The sequence below is a fragment of the Chlamydotis macqueenii genome, chromosome 1, assembly GCF_036417535.1.
Source record: "Chlamydotis macqueenii isolate bChlMac1 chromosome 1, bChlMac1.mat, whole genome shotgun sequence".
Taxonomy (NCBI): Eukaryota; Metazoa; Chordata; class Aves; order Otidiformes; family Otididae; genus Chlamydotis; species Chlamydotis macqueenii.
In genome coordinates, this window is record NC_141556.1 from 186,926,418 (window position 1) to 186,953,142 (window position 26,725).

At 42.1% G+C, this 26,725-nt stretch overlaps 1 protein-coding gene across 3 annotated transcripts in view; it reads left to right on the plus strand.

The window, feature by feature from the left end:
* Window positions 1–26,725, plus strand: part of WDFY2 (WD repeat and FYVE domain containing 2) — a 65,910-nt gene that overhangs the window by 1,547 nt on the left and 37,638 nt on the right. The gene's annotated exons all lie outside the window — the stretch shown is intronic.

The window sequence follows — 26,725 nt, forward strand, 5'->3', positions numbered from 1 at the left end:
TTCCTGAAATTCATTTGCTCTTGCATACGTCTGTCTTTCAGTCTCTGCCTCTTCCCCCACCTTAGCAAAAATAAGTAACTTCTGCTGGTTTAGCATATATGAGTTGCTGAGAATAGGTTGATGCCCCAAGTTGATACTTCTATGCAGAGGAAGAAATTGATCAGAGATCTTTGTGTTGCTAATGACTGAGATGTCAGGTTCAAGAAACAAGTGGTAAAGTGGAAAACAGTGGTTTCCCACTAAGAAACTCGCTGGTTCATGAGCACCACCCTCTCCCTTCCCATCCCAGAGCAACCCTCTGGTGTAGGTCAGCTAGGTCCTGCTTACTGGTGAAACCGGGTAAAGAAATCTGCTGTTAGACGTGCTGACAGATGTCTAAAGCTTTGCTGGTGATACGGACATTAAAATACTGTCCTAAGTCTGGAGGTTCCCAGGTTATTTTCTGTTTAAAGGTGCTAACCAGGTAATTCGCCTGCTTGTGGGGCTGTTTTCCAGTGTCTTTGAGATGCTGTAAGTTATGATTGCATCTTTTATTTCTTTAGGCATTAAGATGTTGTTCGATGGGGGTTTTTTTTTGTTTTGTTTTGTTTTTTAATTTTCCACCTGCATTAGCATTTTAATTGTAATTAAAAGGTTCAGAGTCTAAACTTACTTGGAAGGAATAGCAGGTTGGGAGTCAAACTCGGAGGATTTTCAGGATACCTGGGGCAGAAGCATAGTTTTTCAGACTCTCAATACCTGTGGCTTATGATTAGGCTTGTACAGATCCTTACGGTACCTTTTCCTGTTTGGACCTGCCTTCTAGTGCTAGCGTTGAGATGGTTGTTTCGTGGCCTTGGAGTGTGAAGGGCTTTAAGAGATCTCTGTAAACTGTAAAGGACGGTTATGGAGATTTTATCTGTCTCTTGTTAGTCAAATAAGTGAATCTTTGCTGCGTTTACCAGCATGTGATATGTACTGCTCGTATGAGAGAAATGCTCTGGAACTTTTGCAGAGAACTTCAGCTGGAGCTGCCTGCCATTCCCCCAGGCTGGGAATTACGGTCGTCTGGAGACGAAGAGAAGGGAGTTCTCTGTAGGTTTGCTGGCTAATGGCTGAAAATATCATTGTTGATTTTGCTAGCAATCTTAACATGCACAACAACTAGGTACTGCTTTAATGGTTTTATGTAGTGCGTGATGTGGCTCTATACTCGTTAACTCTTCAAAGCAGGAGCTCGGTCTCTAGTCTCTATTTTGTATGGCACCAGTGGTTTCATCTGGTTTTAAAAGATACGGAAGTGGTTTTAGCTATAGCTTGCAGACATTATATAGCCCTGAATCGTTGTATTTGCAGCACATACATGCACATATTTTAAGAAATACAATGAAAACTAAGTAATAATAGAGACTGTGGTTATTCCTCATAAAGAATGGCATAGGTGCGGAAAGAAGGAATCTCAGAGGAGTTACATATTTAACTAGATTGTCTGAACTGTACGTACCCTGCAATGTTGGACTTTCTTTTCAGTGTACATCACCTGTGTGCTCTATGTATTTTCTCTTCTGAATCCTACTCAGTCATGTTAGTTGAAGGACGTGCATTGTGTCCTAATCTTAGTTAATTTGTCTGATTCTTTACTAGGACAAAATAGTCTGAGCCTGTATCTCTTTAAAGTGCGTGGGGAGGGATAAGATGTTATTTTATTTTGTGTTTTTCTTCTAAGGAAAAGGGGTACACCTGTCTAGGCAGGTGAGAGTTAAAGGAGTGGTAGCATTTGTTATCCAAAAATGTATAAATCTAATGCAGGAGGGCTATAAGAAAGAAATTACTACCTTTCATCCTTGTGCTTTCACCTGCCAGCAAATGGATGGAATTAACAGACGCATATTTCCAAGCGTGTAGAGTCTTGAGTGATCCATAGCACTGAATGCCGTAGGTGCTACACATGAAGCTAAAGTGGGATTTTCCTAATGTGCACAGCTGGCTCTAAGTTATCATCAGCTTTCTGTGTGTTAAAAGCATGTGCTACCTTCTCAAAATTGCTGAGCATCCTTGTCTTTTGTTGCTCAGAGGGAGGTGTGGGTGTTGGGCACGTCTGAAAAGTAGGTCACTGACATGTCAAGTTCAGACATATCTAACTCTGTGCCCCAGAGAAGATTTAGTGTCATTAATCTTACCTGAGCATGGGGATACAGTGGGAGAAGTGCACTGACTCACCTAGCTTTCAGTGCAAGCAGTTCTGCTTGGTGTTGGCACATTTCTGTGTTTCTCAGGAGCCTGCCAGTGACGTGAGTGCTAATTCAGCTGGGTGACTGGTGTGCTGATCGTGTGTCACTGTGCAAGACTGGCAGGAAGGGGCTAGGTGTCATCATGGTAAACCTGCACTTTGCCACTAGGCATCTTCTTTTCCACTAGCTGTACTGTAGGTGAGGAAATCTTAGACAAGATGCAGGCAGCTTTCCTGGTAATTATGAACTCTGGTCTGTGCCCTCTTTTGGGTGGGAGGTCTGTGCTCACTTTCATGCTACAGACCTTGGAAATGTAGGTGTTGCAGTGAAGAGTTGCTCTCCTTAAAGTATTCATGGGAGGTAAAAGCTTTCATAGTCAACTGGAAATTGTCAAAATCCTTTCCTTTTAAAAAACAGGCATTCTAGACTCCAAGAAGGTGACAAAACCTAGGAGAAAAATATGCCATATAATTTTTTTTTTTTTTTTAATAAGGAAAGAGACTTTTGTCTTCTCTTTGTGTTGTACTACCTTGTGTCATCTTAAGTTCTTGTTAAACTGAGATGTCTCAGCATCTTTGTATGGATCACTGTGACCCCAGATTGTTTGTCATGTATGTTCATATTAGTGTCTTCATTTCACAGAGAGAAAACAGTGCAGAGCTTCTATGGCAAGGTTTGATCTACAGTTTGAGGTTTTTCAATGCAGGTGTGTACTTAAGAGGTTTTTAAATGCAGATGTGCACTTAAGCTGTTGTCTAAGGCTTGTGATTTGGGTATGCTAACTGGCAGGTTTTTTAGGGGGTACAAAAAATTAATGACTGTCTTATGTAGGTGAAATCTCGACTTTGTGAAACTAATGATGAACTAGGAACGAGAATGTGCATATGTGACAAGAAATGTGGGGGTAGTCTTTGGCATCCTGCTGACATGCCTTCTAGCACGAAGAAGTGTGATCTTTCCACCCTTAAATATATCAAAAGCAGTCCTTTGCTCCTTGCAATTTTCTTGTCCAGATCCAGGGCATAAAGCATATAGCGTTATAGCTCATGCCTGTGAAATACCTCTAACGGAAAGGTTGGAGTCTTCACTTGGTGCTGCATCCAAGCAGAAAGCAAGGAACTGCAGACCCTCAGCAAACTCTCTGAGTTTCCTTTCTCCTGTGGTGGAATGGTAGAGAGCAATTGCTTTGCAGACCTGCGGTTGCAATACAGGTTTGTAATTCTCATCTAAACACAGGGTTATGTCACTGATGGCCACTCTGCTTTGTATGTGGCTGGGCGTTTGCGGCAGAAGTGCAGATGGTGTGAGAACTGATTTTGATGCTGACTAACTGTGTATGTTCGTTGGTCCAAGCCTGTAGGTTTCACACCCAGATTATTGCAGCATGAGCAGTAGTCCAAGCAGCGCAGAAGGCGTGGATGTTCTTTACAGGTGTAAAAAGACTTGTCCGTCCCTGGAGGTTCTTTAAATTTTTATAAAAACATCAATCACCAATAAAATTGTCAAGAGGAAATGAAGGAACTCTACATTAACAGTGCAAAGGTTTGTAAGAGACCTATTGCTTTAGATGCAACTTGTTTGCTCTGAATTTTTTTCAACTCATTGGATGTATTGCAACTTGATGAGTGTGTTTGGAATAAAGCTTAGGGTGGAGGTTAGTGCTGGCTGTTTGAGTGAAAGACGTGGATGCTGGCAAGGAGTTTAAGAGAAGACAGGAGGTCCAAAAGCTCTTGGAATCAGAAATTGTTGCAGATGTTGAAAAGTAACTGTTCCTGATTTGACTAACATGTATCCCATTGAGATGCCAAAATCCTGAGACTAGCACGTAAAATGTTGTGCTGAGTACTTGCTGGGGATGATAAACTCTGCATAGTAACTTGTGGGATGGTGGGTGACCTTGCAATGTGTTTTTTTTTTTAACCCTCTCTGTGGCACTAAGTGCCTCCAGTAGACGGCTTGTTGAAGTTTGCCAAAGCTTGTGTACCCCTTGCCTTACGATGCCCTCCCCGTGAGTGCTTAGTGTCAGTTAAGGATTTAAATCACAAGCATTCAGTTTTGTCTTTCTGATCTGAGCTATCCTACAACTGCTAGCTCATGTAGGTCAGTGCACAAATTGGTGCAGCTCCTGCAGTTGTATTAAGTTCATGTCTTAACTGCAAGGTGGCAGCTGCAAAAATGTGATATGACAACGTAGCTTGAGCCACGGTTTGTACAGACCCAGTTTCAGCAGTGCATTTAGGCATCAAAATAGAGTGGAACATTAGGTGCTTCAGCACTGAGAGTCAGAGATGCAGTGTTTTTTACTTCCCTCTCTGATTTAGAGATTATCCTTTATATAAAAGGTGTAGATGCATGTATTGTATCTTACACACTTTATTTGGAATAAGAAGAGCTATTAATACACCTTCCGTTTGCCTTATAGTAGCCTCATTTTCCGCCAGTTGCTAAACAATGCTCTTGAGTTGCAGCAAGTTTCAGGATGGTGCATCTGCCTCCCCTATTAACCAGTTCTCATTTTACTTCTTGTTTTCCCTGACCCTGTCTTAATTTCACTGGCATCTGTTTACACAGAGACTGGATCTCTCATCAGCGTGTTTTGTGTCTGTCAGGCTTGGTGACCTTCTCCTGCAGTCTCTCCAGTTCTGCAGCTGAGCAACGCTCCTCTCCAAGAGGGGACTGCACAATGCCACCTCTATGCATGCCCTGTGGCCCCTGAAAGAAAAACAAATGCCGGTTATGGGCTATGTGCAGTACAGAGCCAGCATATAACTCAAAATGTGCTGTTGCTGGAAACTGGTTGGTTTTTCTCCTGAAGCTAAAGATGACTAGAGGAGGCAGTGATGCTACAATGTTAAATGGCTGCAATACCTTAAAATAAAGGAAATGCAACAGTTTTGAATCTACCAGGCCAGATCAGTAAAGCTGGCATTTCATTGAGGATCACTTGGTGAACTGAAGGTCTCAAATAGCATGTGAAGTTGTAGCTCAACAGAAATATGTCAAGCTTGTTTGACCTGCTTTATAGGATTTTTGTTATTGAGGCAGACTGTTTTTTTCTTTCCCTCTCTCCAGCTGCATTGGTTCCTGCACAGTATCTGCAGACAGCGATCCGTGCACAGGTTTCCCAGCAACATCTTTCAGCTATGTGATAATACATGCAGGAGGACTGCTCAAAAGTGGCACAAGTTTTGTAAAATCTTGTTTGTAACAGTCTTAAGAGAAGTCAGAATATACTTGGCAGCCCAGAGAACAAATGTGAAGGACAAAACGGGAGGGCATAATGCAAGCATGTGCTGCTCCTGTGCTCAGGAGCTCTAAAAGCTTTGTAAATGATGCACAATGCCCTAAAGAGAGCAACTGGCTTTTGCATAGTATCTTCTGTACGTTCCTGTGTTCTGTGCCCTGTAATGTCTTGGATGTTGGAAGGCCATTTGCTTGAAAGCATCCCAGAAGCCATGTTTAATTGCCTTGCCCACAGTGCTTCCATCACATGCCTGTCAAATATGGGTGGTTTTATATAAAACTCCTCCAGTATCTGTGTGTATTTGCCCAGAGATTTGATGAGAATTGCAGTAGTACCTAGCGTAGCCTGTTGCAAAGCCAGGAGCAAGAAAACTCAATTCTTTCCCTTCTGCATGGGATGCAAGGGAATGGTGGATTCAGCCGTGGTGCCACAGGATGCAGCAGGCTGAGACAGGCTCCATGAGAGGGGATGGGAGCGGTGACTGTGGGGTGCTGAGGATAGCCACACACAGCAGGATGCATCCTGTTCAGCAGAGCCATGTTTTGTGTGAATTGTTTTAGAAAAGAGGAAATAAAAGTTCTTTATTTATACTTTGGTCAGGTGAAGTATGAAATGCAGTAAATGGGAAACCTGTAATACAAACATCTGCACAGGAATGGCAAGTACCCCCGCAAGCAGGTTGGGCATGTAGCTGAAGCAAACCTGGAGAAGCAAAAGGACAATTTTGTGAAAGGAGAAGCAGGAGAGGGCAAATTTACCAGGCAGCCCTCCAGGGAGGCAGCTTTACATAATCATGGCACCATATGCGTCTCTCAGGGTTCTTCATATGTCACAGTCTGCATGCCTGATGACTTGAAACTGTGCATAAATAACAGTCAAAATGGATATTTGGGAATCAGAAAACAAGGTTATCAGAAAGGGTTAAAAAAAAAAAAGTAATGTTTTAATTTTTCTCTTAGTCGGGCTGCAGGAAATAGCGTTGTGTAACTAACCTTGGCCAGACTTTGAACATATGGGCTTTGCTTGTCATACCATGTGTATTCACCACAAATTAAGTTTTTCAGGGAACTCTTAAGGTTTTGAGCACCGACTCGAAGGCGATGCCAAAGCAGAGTTCTGGGTAGAAGAGCACTGCTGTTCTGCTGCCAAGTTTGCCAAGAAGTTTGATCTAAACTTGTCTTTTATTCTCCAAATCCTATACTGTTCCTTCTTACTGTGAGATAAAAGATCAATGTTCTTAGCAGGTTTTTGAAATAACGGTAGTGATCGATCAGCCCCAGAAAGCAATGCTTTTGACCTCTGCAAGTCAGTAATAACAGTTTCCTTAGGAGTTGAGTCCTGCTGAGAGAAATCTGAGAAAAGGCTGTCCTAATGTGAATTGCCCTATTTTGCCACCAGATTGAATTATCTGGATTAGAATGATCTGGATTCAGGTGACAGAGCAAATACAGTGCCCTGTCTTGAAGGGATGTGCAGAGAAGATCCTTAGCTGTGTTTAGAACATGACAGATAATGAGATTTTGTACCTCCAGCAGTGAGTGCAAATTTGATAAATTTACCTTCGGCTTCAAATTCACTTATAATAGCAAACAAAGGCTTAATTGTGTTCTTAAGTAGGTGATGCATCTGCCTTGTGGGATCTTAAAGTAAACAACTTTTGTCTTTCAAAGCTTTAGCAAGGTGTAATTGTGAGTTAGCGCTAAAGCTTTTACTTCAGCTTAAAGGTAACAAAGTATGCTGAAAATGTAATTACATTTATGGATGCTAATGCATGCTAGAGGATGGGAGATGAGACAGGGTTTTGGTGTTGGTTCAGAGCAGTGGTACATATCCTCCTGGTACAATGGTTTCAATGTTTAGATATATAGGTACTAACAGTCTCTGACTTCCACACCATTTAGCTTATCCGTGGCTTGGAATTAAAAAAAATAAATAAATACTGGCAGTGGCTGAAGGAGGAAATCCAGGAGGTTTATTGTGATGCAAGATAAGCTGAAGCAGGAGAGCACTGAAAATTGGTGTGTTCTGATGCTTTACCTCTTGCTGCTCTTTAACCTTCCTGAAGCAGTACAGCAAAGCTTATCTTACAGATGTCTCCTCTGATTTGGATGATTCTCGAAGAACATACACACTGAAGTTTCTTCCCTTGCAGATGTTGGCTGAATATAGTGTTGAACTCAATATTCTGTAAATTGTTTGCGTTATGTTTGTTTCTGGGTCAGTTTATTACGCAAAGATCCAGAAGGGTTTGTGTTTTCATTTAAAACACTTACCCCTTACCTCTCTTAAGAGACAGGTCCTCATTAAGCATTTTGCCCCCTTTGTATATATTGGAAACTTCAGGAATCTCAGTGCTGTGAAACTAGAAATGACAGCCTACATTTTAGTTGTAACTAGTCTGCACCGATTTTGCTTATGTGCTGAATTATACTCACGTTAAGTATTTTCCTTTTGATCCTTAGTGTTATTAAGCTGTATATTCTAATTTCTCTACTCCATCCCTGTTTTCCTGTTTCATACAAAGAAATTGTGCCGTCATCTCAGCTCTATGTTTTGCTGGAGCACGTGTGGGCTATGGAGTCAACCAACGAGTAGTTCAAATTGACATTGTGAAGGCCTCATGTTTTACAGCTGCCAGTACACGGCATAGGATGAAAGTAGCATTTCCAAGGAGATGCAAGGCCTGTTGTGAAAGGATGAGGGGTAATGGTTTTAAACTAAAAGAAGGTAGATTCAGACTAGATATGAGGAAAAAACCAATTTTTACAATGAGCGTGGTGGAACACTGGAACGGCTTACCCAGAGAGGTGGTGGATGCCCCATCCCTGGAAACATTCAAGGGCAGGCTGGATGGGGCTCTGAGCAACCTGATCTGGTTGGAGATGTCCCTGCTCCTTGCAGGGGGGTTGGACTAGATGACCTTTAAAGGCCCTTTCCAACCCAAACCATTCTATGATTCTATGCGTTCTGCTTTGAGGTAAGGACATAGCCTGTGGTCCAGCCTAGCTTTTACTGCATGCAGGATTGACTAAAGACAGCTGCAGCATTTTAATGACAGGGGACCCTCTGCATGGTGTCTTGGCTGGGCTTACAAATCATGCCGTTACTTCACTGGCAGTGACAGCCTGACCAGCAACTTCTCCAGCAATGAAGCTGTCAAAAGCTGATTGCACTTCTGCAGTTACTGGAAGTCTAGTAGGAAAGCTCATGGCCTGTGCTGTTCTTCAACGTCAGGCCCACAGACCTTGTGCCAGCTTCTGTCCTGTTGATCCTGTTGCTTCAAACTCCTGTGGCACAGGAGTGCTTGGTCAGGCAGTGGCCTTTCAGGCCTTTGCTGAAGCTCCCTGCATTTGGCTTCCAGAGCTCAAGCATTGCTTTTAATGTGCTGTGATAACGGTTTTCTTTGTCAGTACGTGCTTCTGCCTCTGCTAAAAGCTAGAGATGGAAGTAGAGCGGTGTGGTAGGTGCTAACAGGGGAAGAGAGGACTAACAGGAAGAGATACCCAACATAAATTGTGCTGAGGGAAGGGGATGAGAAGATAACGTATCTGTCAGGTCAAAATTGACACCTTTGGCTTTATTTTACCCTAAGCCTGGACTAAAGTTATTTAATGACTGGAATTTAAAAGTTGATACTTTCTGCTGCAGTGAAAGGATGCGATTTTTTTTTTTCTGTTCCATTGAGCCCTGTTTTATGTCCCATCCAGTCAGAATAACTATAATTAAACTCCAAAAGTGCGTGTTGCATCTACCAGAGCCTTGCCTGGGCCAATCTGTGTGCTGCCTTAGTAGCCAAGGCTTTTAGTGCTGTCTGACAGACAAAAGCCTGTCTGATATTACCTCATGTTTTCTAGGTTATACTGCATTTGAAATAATAGGAGTCTTTGAGACCGCATTAGCTGCCATTGTTGGCTGAGAGTGGATGTACGTTGGATTTCTTTAGGCGGAAGAAAGCAGAGGAAGGAGTTTGCTTAAGCATATGAACTCTGATGTGTGGTAGACCACTTGGCAGAGCATGTTACGTAGCAGGGGGTTGCTTACACAACATATAGGCACTAATCCATTTGTGAAGAAGAGCACGCTGTCTTCCCTTCAGGAAATGAATCAGACTTCATAAACAAATCTCTTCTCACTAACTTCTGCAACTGCCAGTAAATGAGTGGGAATAGATTAATCCATCATCATGCTTTCAAGGTGTCAGCTAGTACATGATCATGCTAGGCTTCAGCAGGGACATTGGTTCAGTATTGTACAAACACTTACTGAACTTTCGGGTTCACACTTTGATTCCTGTTGTTGCTAGATTTATTTGTAGCCAAAAAGCAAAAGCAGATAAAATTTTGGAGAGCTGGCTGTGGTGCCTGGAGTCCTGTGGCAGCCTGAGCTGTAGTGCACTAGTAGATGAGCTCCATTTGTGGTGGGCTGTTGCAGAGACATGCTCTCAGCCCCACCGCTGGCAGGGTTTCTGCAGGCTGTTGCATATGTTGCTTTGGGGAACCTTTGGGACCTCTGTTGTTTACCACCTCATCTTCCCCTTTGTACACTCTTTATGGTTGATTGTATGGTGGGGGAGCACATGAACAACGGGAAGGTAGGAAATCCCACGGTAGCTTGTACCACTAATTCAGTTCCAAAGTGTTGGTTTTGGAGTGGAAGATTAAAAGCAAAGGTAGAGTTTTTTTTGTTAAACAAGAAATGCTATAAATGCTGGTGGTCGCAGTCCTTAGGTTTCCAGCAGTTAACTTTTCCTCAAATACTGTGGCTAACCCATATTAGATACCAGAGAAAGCAGTAAGGAAAGGGAGTTATAAATCTACTGATAGTTTAAAAAAGAATTTACATGGTGTGGTGCCTGAAAGTGCATGAACTTTATCTGAATTCTGAAAGCTCCTCTCTGATTTAGGATGCTCTTACTCCTTCTTTACCTCCTTCCCAGTAGGTTCTTTGGTAGATGAGAGTAAGCTTGATGAGGATTTCCTTAATAAGTTTTCTTTAACAGGAAACCTAGCCATGAAGTCTCCATCCTTGACTAGTTTCATCCACAGTATCCTTTTGGTCACAGCTTATATTCGTCCTTCTAAAACCTGATGACTTAAAACCTGGTTCTTTTTTTGAGGAATCAGGAATGAACATTGTTGTCTGCTGTTTACGAGGTGCGAACATATCTGCATGAATGACCCAAGGACTGCAAATATTGAGGTCACCAGCAGGAAGCTTGGTTAAACCTAACAAATGGCTTGGTCTGCCTCCATCAGTGTCTCATGTGGTCTCTACTTTGCTCTAAAACTGAGCTTGTGTTCATGTGCACTTTTTGACATGAACAGACATTTTTACATGGTTTAAAGAGCCAGATTCTTTTAGAAACAAGTGCAGGTGTTGTTCAGCTCTTAATCACAAAACCAGGACTATTAACTATGTAGGCAAGTGTTTTGTGTACAAAGTGATGTGGGAGAAGTAGATAAATAACCATTTTGACAAAAATTCTGGATGTGGTAAAAGCGAATGACATGGGTAATTGCTTAGTGATCTGTGTTCGAGTGTTTTGCATGTGGATTAAAAAGTGCAAACAGTGGCTTCAAAAAGTGGTGTGCGTGTGTGTATTGACACGTCAGACTCAGTGGTATTCTTCCAGAAATAAATGATACTGCCTGTGTTTGCAAGCAGGCTCCTAATCTGAAAGCCGGCCATTGTGATACTCTGAAGCATTATCCTGGCAGTGGTCATCTTTTTGTTTTTAGCTTGATTTCCCTTTATGGCTGTGTGTGATTACGCTATTTAATCCAGAAATTGCTACTTATTCAGTTGCTGGCCAATGCCTTTACACTGACCTCCAGCTAATAAAAATGAAGGAGAGACAGTGGGAAAAGATGGACCACCTTGAGATATTACTGCAGTGTACAACGTAACAAGAAAGGAGTGCTCTTGTGAATGGAGACAGCAAACTGCTTGTTGTTCTGACTTTCCGGTTCTTCTAAACAAGCCCAGTGTTGCACAGGGTGGTGTATGTAGGGCAGACTTCAGTGGGATCAGTATTATTCCTCTTTTCAACAATTGCATGAACCAGCTGGGAGAAACAGGCAGCTGAACCCAGGGCCGGTTGCTATAATGACTGTATTTCTAATAAATTAAATAGCGTGAGGGTACATATTCAGGCACGGAGACTGGCTGGCTGTACCATATGGTTGTTGGTACCAGGTACTGTTCTTCCCATGAGCCGATTTGCACAGCATCAAACAGTCCCCAAGCAGGGTTTGGGAGTCAGCTTGGACTAGGGACCATTCCCAGTACGCAGCTGCTGGTTTCTGTGCCAGGTAGCCTCACTGCCAGAGACTGGTCCCAGGCCTGTGTAATTTATTAATCCAGGTGTATTTCATATCTTCGGGGCACCCATGTGGTTGTCCCTGCTGGTAGGGAGTCAGATTGCCTATGGGACATTGGTTCTGTTCTGTGATTTAAAAAAAAACCAAAACAACACAACAAATAAGCCGATGGTTTAAACAAGACACAGCCTTTAAAACTAATCTGCCTGTAAACATTTCTGCTAGTTTGGGATCTGTAACAATAAGTTTAAAAAGCCTGAATTTGAGACCAATAATAGTTTGGGATTTTTAAGACTAACTTCAACCAGATGTCTGGGGGAAGGCAGGTCTCCCGGGGCCGTGACGCAGAGCAGAAGTCCATGCACTGCCAAATTCCTGCATGTGACATCAGCCAGCCAGGGCTGGAACCCAGCTGGAGCACTGAGGTGGCACTCATGGCCTCTGTAGCCAAGTCCTCCTGTCAGACTCCTGCGTTCACCTGCTGCACCACTGGAGGCCCAAGTGTTGGACCTGTAATCTATGTGGGTAGACCTCCTCACATTCCTCAACAGTGATCAAGATAATTTGTCTCCGTGAGCCTTTGCTTCTGACACCCATCTTTAACTGGTTTGAGCAGAGCATTGCTTCATCATGTCGTGTAGCTCTAGGAGATGGGACACAAATTCTTCTTTACATGACAGCTTGTTTCCTGCTTACAGTGTCCTAGGGCAGCATCCTTCCAGTGGGCTTGGTGTTATTGCACTGCACTGGGGCTGCACCATGGGCTGCCAGTAGAAGAACCCAGACCTCACTTCTGATGAGTGTGATGGTCACTCCACTGTTTCAGGCCAGGTGAAAGCTTTGTTCTTATATTTTCAAAGTCATAGAACAGTGCCAAGCTGTAGTAAGACTGATTTTGAAGTACAAGGCACTAATTATCTACCACTTTGAAACAAGCGCACAACTGGGTTTTACGTGCTGAAGATAGAATTCTTCATTGAGGTGATTCAGGTGTAGAACAAAGCTTGGAGAAGATGAAGGAAGTCCAGACACCTTTTGCAAGGAGGCTTTACCTAAGCTTTTAATCTTTAAAAAGACTGCTACTCATAAAAATAACACTACTTCTTCTTTCAGTCCCTAAAATACTTGAGATAAGTTGAGCATACAGTTGTCGCACATTCAAAGCATTGTTTTCGCCTCATACTTCTGTTCATATAACCAAGGCTTCAATAAGATCTTTGGTGTTGCTGCCAAATGACTATAGAAAACTCTAACAGCATACATAGGTTTATTAAAACTTCAACGTGCATAGATGATAAGAAACTTTAATTTCCTAGTAAAACTAGCGATGCCACACAGGAACCAAGAAGAAGTGTGCTACTTCATTGGCTTGTGAGCTTGTGAGCTCCTCCACCCGAGGAAAGCATAGGTATAAAAATTAAATGAAATCTTCAGGACGTGTTTGCGATAGAAGGCACTGTACAGATAGAGATGCTTGTTCTGTAACTATTGTGTAGATCTTTCTGCCTTGTCCAGTTTACCTGCCACTGATAATGCAACAGAAGTTGCATATGTTGGTGAGGCAAAGGCTTGTGGAGAGGAAGTGTCTCTTCCATAGTCTTCAATGGCTTATTTTTGTACAGGCTATTTCTGTTTGGATATCTGTTTGAGTAGTTGCATTACATTTATTTCAGTCCTTATTTATTTATTTATTTTTAACCCACAGATGTGAGGACACTGATCTGTCTCCCATTAGGAAGAAGCAGTAATTTGCTTTTACTTCAATATATAAACAAACGGTAAAATTACCATAGTTGGCTTCATCCTCCTCCGGTATCATTTGAGAGTTTTGCTGCTGACCTCGTTGTGCACAGGATCAAATGAGCGCTTTGGAAGTGCGGCTGATATTTGCATTAAAGGAGAAGTGCATCTACAGCTGCTATGGTAGGCAGAAGCATGATGGACATCCCTTAGGTTTCCCTGCCATAGTAATTGGTGTGGGGCAGTGGTGGAGGCAGAAAATACATGTTGGATATAGCATGGTTGTTCTGAAACTCTTTGGCATGGTGCTGCCCATGGCAATTGCATTCTCCTTCTCCTTCTGAGCTTGGCACAAGTTGCTAAGCTGGATTTTGTGTCTTGGGGCCAGACTTTTCAGTGGCGAGAAGTGTTGGGCTTTCCTCATCTTTCATGGTACGTTATTCTTCCCTCCTGGATTGCAAGGGAATTTATGTATTCTCGATTGAGTTTCTTGTGTAGAGTGTCTTGTTGCAGGAGCCTTTTGTGTTTACTCCTTTTCTATGAAATGTTTATTTTCTAGGTTTTAGTATCACTTTAACTGTTCTCAGGATGGTTGGTCTGAAATTATCCTCTGGTATAGGTCCTCTGATACTGAGGAAGTTGTGTCAAATTATTTTAGCCCAGCCCTAAGACGTTATAAGATTATGACTGCCTTTTTAAGGTCCAAGATCAGAGGATCAAGAAAGCAACAAAATTTCCTTAGAATCATACGTACCTTGAATACCCAGGTTATAAGGATTTTACAATAGTCTTTATAATATTTTTCTTCAAAATTTGTTGCTTTTGCTGTACCACAAGATTGCATTTTCTTACTCTGGACACAAATAGAAATTCTGCTTGGCCTCCATTGTCTCGTGGAAACAATTTTAACCAGATGCTAAGGGAGAGGAGCAGATTTGCAGTCAAATAAACTTAAATAATGAATAGCTATCAATTATGCGGAAGTAACATAAAAATAAACAGAACAAGATGTTTAACTTGGCTCCCCTTCCTTCTACGTAACTAAATTAATATTGTTTCCTGAAATGACGAATCTGAGTGACACTGTTGTTGCCATTTGTTAGTGTGTTATGGTTATCTGAAAAAATTAGACAATTGGGGAAAGAATAAATTACTGAAGCTGAAAGTTGAAATGGGAAGTTTCCTGCTAGAGAGAATGGGGAGAATGTGTGATTATCCATCCTGTCTTGCAGAGAAGTTTAGTTCTTGTTCAATTGGTGCATATCCAGTCTTAGAATCATAGAATCATTTAGGTGGGAAAAAACCCTTAAGATCATTGAGTCCAACCATAAACCTAACACTGCCAAGTCCACCACTAAACCATGTCCCTAAGTGCCACATCTACACATCTTTTAAATACCTACAGGGATGGTGACTCAACCACTTCCCTGGGCAGCCTGTTCCAACACTTGACTACCCTTTCAGTGAAGAAATTTTTCTAATATCCAATCTAAACCTCCCCTGGCACAACCTGAGGCCATTTCCTCTCATTTGTTACTTGGGAGAAGAGATTGACACCCACCTCACTACAACTTCCTTTCAAGTAGTTGTAGAGAGCAATGAAGTCTCCCCTCAGCCTCCTCTTCTCAAGGCTAAACTAGACCCTTCACCAGCTTTGTTACTCTTCTTTGGATATGCTCCAGCACCTCAATGTCTTTCTTGTAATGAGGACCCCAAAACTGAACACAGTAGTTGAGGTGCAGCCTCACCAGTGCCAAGTACAGGGGCACAATCACTTCCCTACTCCAGCTGGCCACACTGTTCCTGATGCAAGCCAGGATGCTGTTGGCCTTCTTGGCCACCTGGGCACACTGCCGACTCATATTCAGCCAGCTGTAGACCAGTACCCCCAGGTCCTTTTCTGCCAGGCAGCTTTCCAGCCACTCTTCCCCAGGCCTGTAGCGTTGCATGGGGTTGTTGTGACCCAAGTGTGGGACTCAGCACTTGGCCTTGTTGAACCTCATGCAATTGGCTTCTGCCCATCAATCCAGCCTGTCCAGGTCCCTCTGTAGAGCCTTCCTGTCCTCAAGCAGGTCGACACCCCTACCCAACTTGGTGTCATCTGTAAACTTACTGAGGGTGCACTCAATCCCCTCACTCAGATCATTGATAGAGATATTAAACAGAACTGGCCCAAATACTGAGCCCTGCGGAGCACCGCTTGTGACCAGCCACCAACTGGATTTAACTCCATTCGCCACAACTCTTTGGGCCTGGCCATCCAGCCAGTTTTTTACTCAATGAAGAGTACACCTGACCAAGCCATGAGCAGCCAGTTTCTCCAGGAGAATACTATGGGAACTGGTGTGAAAGGCTCTACTAAAGTCTAGGTAGACAACATCCACAGCCTTTGCCTCATCCACTAAGCAGGTCACCTTGTCATAAAAGGAGATCAGGTGAGTCAAGCAGGACCTGCCTTTCACAAACCCATGCTGACTGGGCCTCATCACCTGGTTGTCCTGTACGTGCTGCATGATAGCACTCAAGATGATCTTGATGTGTCAAGAAGTTATCTTCCACAGACTCCAGGAAGCTCATAGACTGCTTAATCTCCACTGTATTGCATTTCCAGCAGACATCTGGTGAGTTGAAGTCCACAACAAGAACAAGGGCTAGTGATTATGAGACTTTTCCCAGCTGCTCATAGAATATTTTGTCTGTCTCTTCATCCTGGTTGAGTGGTCCATAACAGACTTCCACCATGGTATCTACCTTGTTGACCTTCCCCTGATTCTTACTCATAAACATTTGACCTTTTCACCACCATCATCAAGACAGTCAAAACACTCCCTAATATTCAGGGCTACCCCACTGCCTCTCCTTCCTTGCCTGTCCTTTCTGAAGAGTTTATAGCCATCTGTTGCAGCATTCCAGTTGTGTGAGTCATCCCACCATGTTTCCACAATTGCAACTATATCATAGTTTTCCAGTTGCACAGTGGCTTCCAGCTCCTCCTGCTTATTGCCCATGCTGCATACATTGGTGTAGACGCACTTCAGTTGGACCTTTTCTGGGGGAGAAGCCCTAATTCCTACGTGACTGTTCTTAGGCCCTTTCATGGTTTCCAACACATCAACAACCTCTGTGTCTTTGCTGCTGCATGGATCTCCATCCTCTGCCTCCACTGAGATGGCAGACCAAAGGACCTTGCTAGCACGCCATCCCTCAAACATTGGTGTGCTGCCCCCAGGCTTATCTCTAGTAAGCCTGGTTTTATCCCTTTCCTGGGAAATTAACACTTGAAATTGAACTCAGATAGTCTGTGTTGGTTATGACTCCCTTTTTCAAACTATTGTTTGTTTTCCTCTGTGCTTATTTCATGGTGATAGATAGTGAACCTTTGTTTGCCTTAAATGCCAAAAAAAAAAAAAAATCCTGTTAACAGGAAACTGATAGAGCCTAATGGATTTAGTGTCCCAAGTAGCAGAGCAAGAATGTCCTGTCTGTGAGGCACTGAGGTAAGTGCAAGTGCACTATCTGGAGAAGCCTTAATGTAGGAAATACTTTCCATGTTATATTTTTGGAGGTTACACAGGGGGAAATGCTGTCTTTTCAAGTGCAGCTGGAAGGGTTTTTACGACCATGTCTGTCACCACCACAGTGCTTCATAAATGCAAAGTGTGAAGCTGGACTTCTTTCCTTCTGGAATTGGGCTGACCTTATGCGCAGATTCTTTGATACCTCAGTAACTGCAATGTGGGGAGGGTCTTGGAGTTTGAAGGGTTTGTCTTCATCCTGTTGCCTCAGTTTGGATAGATTGTTACCAAAATACTGTGCTGTTTCATTTTTCTTGCCTAGGGGTTGCTGAATGAGCTGCTGGCTGCTGTCCTTACTGCAGGCTTTGTATCCTTTGTACTTTATAACCTGTTCCCTACTGCTTATTCTTCCCGTTCGTGTTTTATCCCTAACACAGCCCCTCTCAACTCACTCTTTCCTTTCCTCACCTTCCTGTTTGTTCATTCTTTTGGTGTCCTCGTCTTATCAGTTTGAAATTTAAAAAGGGACAGCTGCCTCCTTCCTGCATGAACTCTTGGAGCAGCCGCACATCCTTGCTAGTGCTGAATGCTGTTAAATGCCAATACGCAGCAGTCATCTGATATGAAAGTCAAACGGAGCAGCTTGGATCAGGAAAAACGCTGGCACCAGAAATCTGATAAAAAACACCTTGTGCATTGGTGATGTGAAAGATGCTTGGCGTGTTTAGCAGTTTTTATCTGCCAGATATGACCTTCTAAAAACGTGAAGTACCCACTGTATCCATCTGTTTTCCAGCACCTCTTTTCCCACCAGCAGCCCGTGTTAGTATCCAGTTCATTAATGGATTTTTTTTTAACCTGTTTAAATATTATTAAAATACATTCACTTGTTTTGAGTAATTGAGAGACAGTGAATGTGTGATGCCTCTCAGACGACAGGGAGTGGGCTGGAATGCTACAAGCAGTAGAGAAACGGAAATCAGATGGGAAGAGATTCTTTCCTTTGCAGTGACGTAGAGGGAATGGTGATATTTGCCTTTGCCTTATCACCTCAGAGCCACGTTTGACTTGGTGAGGAAGTGGACAACACCTGCTTGAGCAGGTATGTGAGCTACCTCTGCAGTTGCTTGTGGGTGCACAAATGCTGAAGGCTTGCTACTGCCAAGGAGAGGTGACCTTGGTAGTCTGGTACCTACTGATTAATGGGTATTTCTGAAAACAGGAGGACTGGGATGCGCAGGGAGTATCTGCACCTTTCCCACATACACATCTGAAGCTTATGTTCTTGCCAATAGTGTGAGTATTTTTGAAAGGCCAAGTCTAGCAGGACTTGTAAATCACTGTCTGCTCTTGCTGAACCAGAATGCTGGAGCCAAAACTCTGGGGAGAGAAATAGCATGGTTGAAATGTGTGTAAAAATGAAGGGTGCCGGAGGAGCAGACAGTGTGGGATGACTGGGAGAACTGATGGGAGTACAGAAAAACATCTCTAAGCTTTTTAAGTGCATGATTTATAAGTAGGCTACTGGACTGTCTTCTTTGGTTCTTATGTCTTAAGTAGGGGTTACTGGTTGACCACTGGGAAAGCTAGGATGTAGATCCTGAGTGTTCAGTGGCTTCCAGTTAGCATGTAGCTGCCATACCATGAGCTTTTGTTTTCTTCTACAGAAATATTTTCCTTTCAAAAATTCATCAAACAAAACAATTAAAAAAGAAAAAAAAAAGTGAGTGGGAAAAGCAAAGACAAACCTTAATCTTTCAGACTTATGTGACTGAAGCAAGTATTTTAAAGGTGCAGTGCCGGGGCGAAAAGATGCATTTGTGAAATAATCTGGTTGTCGCATTTTTAAGAGCCGTTGTTAGCTTGCATTTATTTCTACTGTGCAGTGTAGAGGATGAAAAGTTGTGAGTATTTCCAAAATAACCCATTTGTTCCCTGCAGTATTCAAGATCATAACTGTTCTGGGTATTTCTTGTAAACTTGTTGTTCCTGTTTATTGGTATTATTTAGAGTAAGCTGTCCCGCTGATTTGTTCTAGAGGCCAGATCCTGTCCACAGGATAGCTCTGTCTAATCTCTTCTCCCTCTTCCTCTCCAACTGGAATAAAAATTAATTATGAAAATTATTACCTGCCACTGGCCTCTGAGTAAATTATTAAAATACTGCCCTCCATGTGCGTTGCCTCCCTCCGTACGCTCAGTAGTTGGGACATCTCTGAATTAAGTAAACTGCTTAATTGCAATCTGCTGCAGATTGTTAATGATTTACTTTTCTTGGTAACTGCTCACAAATTGCGCATATCCCTCCAAAGCTCACTGTGTGTATTTGATAAGAAGACACAATTCACTTGTATTAGGTATGACATGTGGAAGAGACGTACTGGACTGTCAGGTCGTTCCACCTGGATGTTTTCAGCATGTCTCAGATATCAGAACAGGTGAGTGGGAGGAGGAACTGCTTGGCATAGCAGAGCACACATGGATTTTGAAACCAAAAAAGTGTGGGTTTTAGTTTGTGGGAAGTATATCTCACAGCTTGAGTTAACTGGTTGTATCATCTCAGCCTTTTTGCATAGTAGCTTAACTGTCTACAAGGAAAGCTGTTCTTTCCCTCCCTGCCCTCTATGAAGAAGCAATCTTGTCTGACCTGTGAATAGCTGAGCCAGAATTACAAACCTGATTTAATTTTTCAGGCAGTGCTGAGCCTGCAAGGCAGCAGGATCAAAAGGGACCCTTCACTTATTTATTGCCTTTACACCATGTCAGCTCATCTTTTTCCCTGGCAGATGCTGTGAGCTGATTTTATGCTTTAACTAATAGCACAAGGATTTACTTGCCTAATGGGTGGTCTCTTGCTCTCTTCTATCTTGTATTACCATTTCAAATCTGATGTCCTCTGCCAAGGTCAGTGATAGATCTAGTCTGCTTCAATCTGCTGTCGTCCTCTGCTTTCAGCGACCCTCAAATAGCTCAAAGCCATTACTTCAGACACCTTGTTTGGACTGTGTGCCTATGCTAACTAATAGGCTTCTGCTGGAAGGCAGCATCTCTCAATGAAGTGATGTGGAAGAAGCTATGTTCGTGTGCATGCAAGCCCTCTGCATGTAACTTAGGCCACTGTGAAAATATTACTTAACTCAAAGATCGGTGATGTGTAGTTGTTTTGGTTAACACCAAGTTATCCTTTCCTAAATAGAAACCACACAAATCCTCCTCTTATCACCAGTGGAATAGCTTGGTCTCTCCACATCTCAACTCTCCAAATCTTTGCTTTATTTTAACGAGGATTGCCTGACTTGCTAATAGTAGTAAGAGGCAAAACACTGTCCTGACTGTGATAGGGATGGGTGGTACGGCACTTACACGCAGCATACGCTATCTCTGATGGTATAGCACCATGGATGATGTGCTTTTAACACCTGCATATGCACTGTGCTGCTGTTGTAGGCCAGCTCTGTGGCACATGTTATAAAATGGTTTGCATCTGTTGTAATCTCTGTATCTGTCAATGTTCTTTTATGTGAGTTCAAGAGTCCTTACCCGTCTGAATTTGGGCAGGCTGGTGCAGGAGCTTACTGAAAGGAAGTTCTCTGGTAAGGAACCTCCTCTGTGCTCAGGATGAGGAAAGCTGATCAGCTTTTTCCAGTGAACACGTAGAGTTGCTCAGTAGTTAAATCAGCAATGACATAAAGTCCTTGCTTTGAAAGTGCTATGCCTCAAATCCCTGATTTCTATGAATATATAAATAATAACACCTTTATTGTGATCATCATGCCTAATAGCATGACCTAGTAAGACCTTACTACTTTTGAACTTCAGGATGTTGCCTTTTGTATTAGCTTGGAATAAGATTTAAATGTGAGGAGTTGCAAAACAAAGAGGCAGATATTTAGAGCTGATTTTTTTCTCAAGACCTCAAATCTGTTTCTTTCAAGATAAAACTGATACTTCCCCTATGAATGGCAGCAATAAAGATCTGGAGAATTCAAGTTGAGACAGCATCTGAACAGGAATTGCAGAGGACTCTTCGTGTAACTCTTCAGAGAAAAATAAGTCCATGAAATAAGCTAGTAACAAGGCACCAGCAGAGGATTTCTGATAATGTCTGACGCTTTTGCTGTGAACTGGAAGCTGTCCCTTATTGCAAAGCAGAAGTTACCTATGAAGCAATGACTAGATAAATGAACAGGAGCTGCTACAGGCTTCGTTGGTTTGGTGGATGGGTAGCAGTCACCTAAGCAGTGTCCTCCTGTCATACACAATTCCACCAGACGTTTTTACAAAGCTGCACCTTAATATATTGCAGTGTTTCACATATTGAAATAATGTATTTTTCCACACCTGAGGAGGGAGTTGATCTTGTGTCCTCCCTATGCTTATGTAATAGAGGTGGCTTTCCTCTCCCATCTTCACAAGGAGAAAGTGTGATGTATACTGTCAGGGTTTGCCCTGGCCTGTGATTGCCTCTGCCTGTTGCTCTCCTTTATCGTTTTCTTTCCACCTCTCTTTGCCAGGACCATGTCGTTTTGGGATTTCCTCTAGGAGCTGTAGCTGGCAAATCCTCTGTTGCAACCCCTACCTAGTGCAGTCTGGACCAGTAGTCTGCCCCAAATTAGCAGATAAGCTGATTGATTCTGGAGAAATGTGAAGAACTATAGAAGAACATAGTAAGCGAATAGCAGTGTACGACTGAGAGAATCTAATATTGATAAATATACATCTGTATCTCATCCATATTTTTTAAGTTTCTAAATCATGCCAGTGTGAATAAAAAAACATGTACAACTGCTGCCAAATAAGCAAACACTGCAGGGTACATATGGGGAGAAGATGGATAAAGGAAAGAATGTTAATGCTCTTATAATTCAGCAGGTTTGTCTGTGTCTGGATTGCTGCGTTTAGTACAGAAGATACCAGTTCAGACAGGATAGGATATTGCCTCATTAGAGGGACTGGAAGATAGGTAAGGAAAACAGGACAGAACAGCTTTCCCAAGAGACTGGAAAGATTGATTACCTTAAAGAGGAAGCGTGTAAGAAATGATAGCATACACAGCAAATAACCAGTAGAGAAAGTAGAGACAACAGAAACTTCTCATCTTGTAACACAAGAGCAAGAAGGTGTTCATTAGAATTAGCAAATAACTACCTTAAAGATGACAGAATAAAATTAGCACAGTATGAATGAATGCTGAAGAATAGGAAAGCTATAACAAGGCTATATGCAAGAAGTAACTGGATGTGAAGAGGGACTGCATGTTTAAGATGGATTTTTTTTTTAAATAATAAAACATAAAGTTTAGGATGTGATATATGTCTTGCAATACAGGTTTGAAGACAGATTCTATTCACTTGTGTTGATTTCCATCTCACCATATAGCCCCCATAGGAATGCAGAGGTGACAAACTGTGACTGTCTTGTAAGCCCTTGAAGTGCCAGATCACCTCTAAATTACAGAGTCAGAGGTTTGGTCTTTGCTGGCACCTCACAAGGCACTCCTCAGTATGTGTGATAAGAAGAAATCTGAGAACCTCTGGCAAGGCACTTCAAAGGCTGCAGTTCCTTTGCAGATGAACTAACAAACCTTTCAGGACAGGACTGGGTTTGCATTGCTTTGTCCTGCTTTCTCTGTGTCTTTTTGGTGGCACTTGCTGCTTTCCTTCCCGGAGAGTACTGTGACTCCCTATCCGAAGTTGTCCTGCTGGGACAGAGCAACCTAGTGGCTTCTTGCCTCCTCTAGCAGAGCAAAGCAGGTAAGAGTTGGGTTTCTGCGAGGACAGTGAAAATATCTCTGAGTCAGGCTGCCCTGAGAGGATAACAGCAATGAGCCAAAAAGCTGAGGGAACGTTTTATCACCTGTGAATCATTGTTCAAGTTCTATGGTAAACTGGAGGAACTGGAAAAGGGATTTCTCTGCAGAAAGTCCTTGCTCAAGAAGTGTCCATTTGCATTTCCTGAGGAGTCTTGGGGTGGCGCAGAGCACGTAGATACATTCCGAGTAGATGTGTTTGCTGTCTCTGTGAAAACAGTGCCATAATTGTTCATCAATATTTGAAATACAAAAGCCTATCTGTTCTTAGAGAGGATGTTTCAATAAACCTTCAGCATCTAGAGCTGCATGTGACAAACTGATTGTCCTGTTTGTTGGCTAAGGAACTTACCTATACCATACAGGTGTGAGGGTTGGGTTGCGTTGGGTTTTGGTTTGGTTTTGTTTGTTTGTTTGTTTGTTTGTTTTTCTATTGCACAAAAAAAAAAAACCAGAGAAACAATTAGTCAAAGTGAAAGTTCATCTAGTGACAGAAATAAATGTGTAAATTGAGAGGTAACAACTTTATGGGAACTGTGTGGATGTTAGGACTTAACAGCAGCTTGCTTGGAAAGGGGTACATTTGCATTGGGATATGATTGTTCCTCTTCTCAATATCCAAGAAACAAAGGTTTTCCCCTACAACTTTGTGTTGCATGAATTAAATGTTAGGTGCTTTCTGGCAGAGTGTGGTAAGTATACCGTCAGTGGCAAATAACACTTTTACAGGTTATGCATGCTCTTGTCTTTTTGCAGCTAGAACCTTATTTTCCTTACACTAGGATTCTCAAATAACTGCAATGAATGGTTATACTCTGTTTAATACATCAAATATCCTCCAAGAAGCAGTGAAGTAGTTAATGATCTAATTTAGTCTTTTGCAATGGATGATGCAGATTACTTACATTCAGAAATTAAAATGCAGAGAGAGAGCATCATCCTATGGATGTGGAAATGTGGGTTCCTTCCCCTGCAGTAAAAGCATAATTTACTAGATGCTGCACTGTATAGTTAACCAAGGAAAACATTTATATGAAACATAAATCGAGGCCTAAGGGTATGACTGTTTGAGCCAGGATCTCTTGTCTTCCTCCATTTTACCTTATTACTTGCAAACTTTTTTCTTCTGCATTCGTCTTTCCTTCCAGGTCTGGTGCTGTTTTCTTACTGATGTCGTGGTATCATTTCAGAGTAGAATGGAAAAGAAGAGTAAAACTGAGGAAATTCTTTTGCTGCAGCATACTAGCATTATGTTTTTTGCAAATTCCAGCTAAGGACTTAATTTAGTGCTTGGGATCAAACATTAATATTTTCCTGTGTGTTAACCTGTGTATTAATATAATTTCTTCGAAATGTCATGCTGGTGGTATGTATATTGAAAATGGGTATGTCCAACTTTCACTTCATAGATTGAAAAGCATACACTTACTTTTTTATCTGTTGAGTAATTAATTCTTTTTTATACACAGTGAAGCATGCATAACTTAAAAATTATCACTATCTTAGTTGATAGCCCATAGCAGCTTTGGGAAAAGCACGTGTAGTGTTATTCTGGACAGATATTCCTACCAGGCAGCTGCAAGCAGGCTGATGATGTGGTAGGTTCTCGTTCTTTGCCTTTGCTACATGGACGATTTAGAAGGGAGCTGGAGGGTTGCTTTCTTGCGAATCCGTGCTCCGGTAGGTATTTTTAGCATGGTTCCACTGAGTCACTTATTGCATAGCAGGCCTGTATTTTAATCTAATGAGAATCTTTCTAATAACTTCCATTACTGAAACATTTGAATGTGGGAAGGAGGTGAAAGTAATTGGATTGCAATAATTAAATCATCCAATGCAATTACCTTCAAAAGGTTGTGTGTTTATGCTTCCCGAATGCAAACGGGTATCGACTGGTACAAGAAGCACTGAACCTGCATCTGTTCTGGAAGGAAATAATTTGGTGGAGTGTGGGTGGGGGAGGTTTGTGGGTAAGAGGGAGGGATGAAGATTGTTTTATTATCCCAAAGCTCTGTAAGGAAGACAGATGAACAGGTCTTAATGGGGGAGTTAATTTTGAAACTTTGCCTGAAAAAAAGCCTAGTGTGATCTAACACTCATTGTTTAATAATTCCCAAAGCTGTAGGTTGATGCTTGCTGAGAACTCTAGCCCTGCATTTACCTGCATTTGCAGATAAAATTAGCTTTCCTACAGCATTTATGTTGGAATGTGGTGTAGTCACTGCACAGCTTCATATGATACATGATTAGCTGTGCTTTTGTGGAGCTGCTGAAGACCTGAGACAGCTCAACTCTCTGAACCTTGTGCTAGTAACCTCAAGGTAACATAATATTTTTCTGTGGTTGTGACTTCTGGTTCATTTTTGTGGTCTCTCCTTACTTGCCCAAAGTTTCTGCAGTGGAAGCTGGTCAGAATCTGATTCTGGTCCGGTGCCTGAACAGCAGAGCATGCAGTGCTTCCAGGCATATGTGCTCAGGTAACTGGAAAAATCACTGAACTGCATTGCTCGTTGTCCAGAAAACTGAAAAATGGGTGGAAACTGTTTCACAGCTGAGTAGTAAAACTGTCATGTTGCTATCATTTTTTTTTAACTTATAAAAATGCATTTCTCCTGAGATTGTTTCCTATGAATCTTTGTTTTCTAGTCACTTCCCACAAAATACCCAAAAAACCCTCTATGTAAACCAAAACTGTGTTAAATAAAGTGGTATCTCTTTCTCTTAGGTCTAAATACCACTGATGGTTATAACAGTTTTTCACTGACAAACCTATACAATTCCATAGCTGCATATAACCTACCAAAACTTTGACATTTTCCCTGTTATGCAGTGTGCGTTTGCATTTAGTTTACAGCAGCATGAATTAAATGGGGGAATATCTTATAAAGCATGATTTGAGTTAGGATGTTGTGTAAGCTTTGTGTGAAAAATTCCTGCCTTTCAGTCTATCTGCCTGCTTGCTTGGCGTACAGTTTTGTGTGGTGGTTTTTTTTCTGAATATAGGTGGTAAATATACAGTACTTTAAGACTGCGGTTTCTTCCCTACTGTACCTTTGCATGGAGCTTCATTCCAAGACTTTTCCATTGTGTTCCTTCTAAGCAGAAAGGAACTGGCAGCGTTCTGCAAGATTGTTAACCTCTGAGCTTAGTTTGTACAACTCTTTAGTAGCTCATCCCCTGTCTTCACTGGAAATATTGGCTCAAAATGACATTATTCATGATCAAAAGTTTTATATAAAATGTGTATTTTAATTTTTGTAGGATCCAGGGGTCCATGGCAAGAAACTATACTAGTGACTCTTGAGAATGGATGAGCCAAGAGACATTCACGGGGAAGAATTACAAAGGAGAGGAAATAAGACTATTTAGATTTAATAAGGAGAATCATCAAAGGTAGCAAAAATCAGATTCATTGCCACCAGCTGATGGTTAAAAAAAGTCCATGAGTGAACTGCTTTTTGTGTGTCCCCCTACCCTGCTCTTTGCACCAGACTATAGAGTTGCTCCTGAGGTCCCTGTTCAGCATCAGGTTGGTGCTTGCATTGTAAATTCTGTGTTTGGCTTCGTCATTTTCTGGTAGGAGGAGAAATGAGAAATCTGGACTTTTATCAACCCTTGACTGACAAGTGCTATGTAGATCATTGTTGTGGAGATTGGATGAACCTCACCTAAAACTCTACCTAGTTCTGTGTTAGCCTGGGCATAGATAAATTCAAAGCAGTAGGATTTTATATCACTGGGTGATTGACAGTGCCCTTGAACATTCAAGGTCTTATGATAATACTTCCCCTGGTACAGCTGGTGCCTGTGCTACTTCTACCACATCCAGCTGCGTCTATGCGGTTTTTGGCATGCTTCCTGTACTGTTCATGTCTAGGACTGCATGCA